The following is a 1,315-nucleotide window of genomic DNA, read 5'->3' on the forward strand; positions in this document are numbered from 1 at the left end:
GTGCATCCCACATGCTCGAATCTGCCCGTTTTTATGAACCTAAGGGATGGACCACTAGGATGGACCTGGTTCATGCCTGAGTTCTTTTGTCAGTCTTCAAAACTAACCTTTACCTGGGACAACAGTTCCAATGTTCCATAATCCTATACAAATTGTTAACATCAAAGGGCCTGCTTTCATTTCAAAATAGTTGTAAACACAAACCTGTTAATCTCCACATATGAAAGCTGACTCAATTCCACCTCTTTTACAGGAAAAGCGACACACTCTCTGTCCCGCATCGGCAATATACAGCAGAAAGAAGGCATTTAAACATGAATGGGGAAGATAAAGCTCATGACCTTACTTGAACAGGATCTATTCCATAGGCTCGTACCACTATATCCTTGAGTTCTAAGGAGACGGGAAACAAAGTCTAGTTGATGAGACATGGCTGTTAGACCAGAGCATGATTAATAGCTCCCACGGCCCTCGGATCATGACGCAGTTGCCCCTAACCATGGTTGCTGGGATGGTCCAATGGTTGTCTGACAGACTCTTTAAATTATTATTTTCTTGCTCTTGGTTTTCTCCATTTCTGTTAATTGAAGCTGAGCTTAAGTCGTCCCGCAAATTTTACCATAGATGACTGCTTCTATGGGCTGCTACATGACTCTGCATAAGCTAAACAATCCACTTCACCTAATTATAATTTGTAAATTCGGATTTGGATAAGACACCTCTATCAAAAGTATTTGTTATTTTGGATTAAATAAAGAAAAAAGATACTCAACGCTAGAATATTATAAAAATTGTAATTTCAGATCTCTCTTGCATCACACAATTGACATTAATTATGTGATGCCTCTTTTTTAAAAAGTTTGAGTAAACCTTCATATTTTTCTCCTTTAAGGTATCACTCATATAAAAGCACATATAAGGAGTTCTTTTCCAAATATGTTACCAACATTTTTTGTTAAGGAGTGCTTGTTTTCTTTAGCATCAGCTATGGGCATTCTTTTACATTTGGATTTGGCTACTGTTAATAAGACGAGGCCAAGTTGTGCGAGGGTTAAGGTCCAGATTGATATGTTGAATGAGCTGCCCAAAAGAGTTAGAATGTACATTGTAGATGAAGCTAATGGCAATGTTCGAACTGAATGGGTAAAGGTTCAATATGATTATATTCCTAAGTATTGCAAGAAGTGCAAGTTACAAAGTCATAATGAAGAAACCTGTTGGAGATTATATCCAGAACTGTTCGTGGCATTGAGGTAAATGTTTAGTCTAACCTTAGCTTGAGGGATTATGAGTTGCATCTTATTTTCTATGTGTT

The 1,315-nt window shown here is 37.6% G+C and overlaps 1 pseudogene; it reads left to right on the top strand.

Annotated features, from left to right (window-relative positions):
- Positions 1–336: 336 nt before the first annotated feature.
- Positions 337–537, top strand: LOC138884481 (small nucleolar RNA U3; annotated as a pseudogene).
- The last annotated feature ends 778 nt before the right edge of the window (positions 538–1,315 follow it).

The sequence above is a fragment of the Nicotiana sylvestris genome, chromosome 12 (genome assembly GCF_000393655.2).
Source record: "Nicotiana sylvestris chromosome 12, ASM39365v2, whole genome shotgun sequence".
In the NCBI taxonomy this organism is placed as follows: Eukaryota; Viridiplantae; Streptophyta; class Magnoliopsida; order Solanales; family Solanaceae; genus Nicotiana; species Nicotiana sylvestris.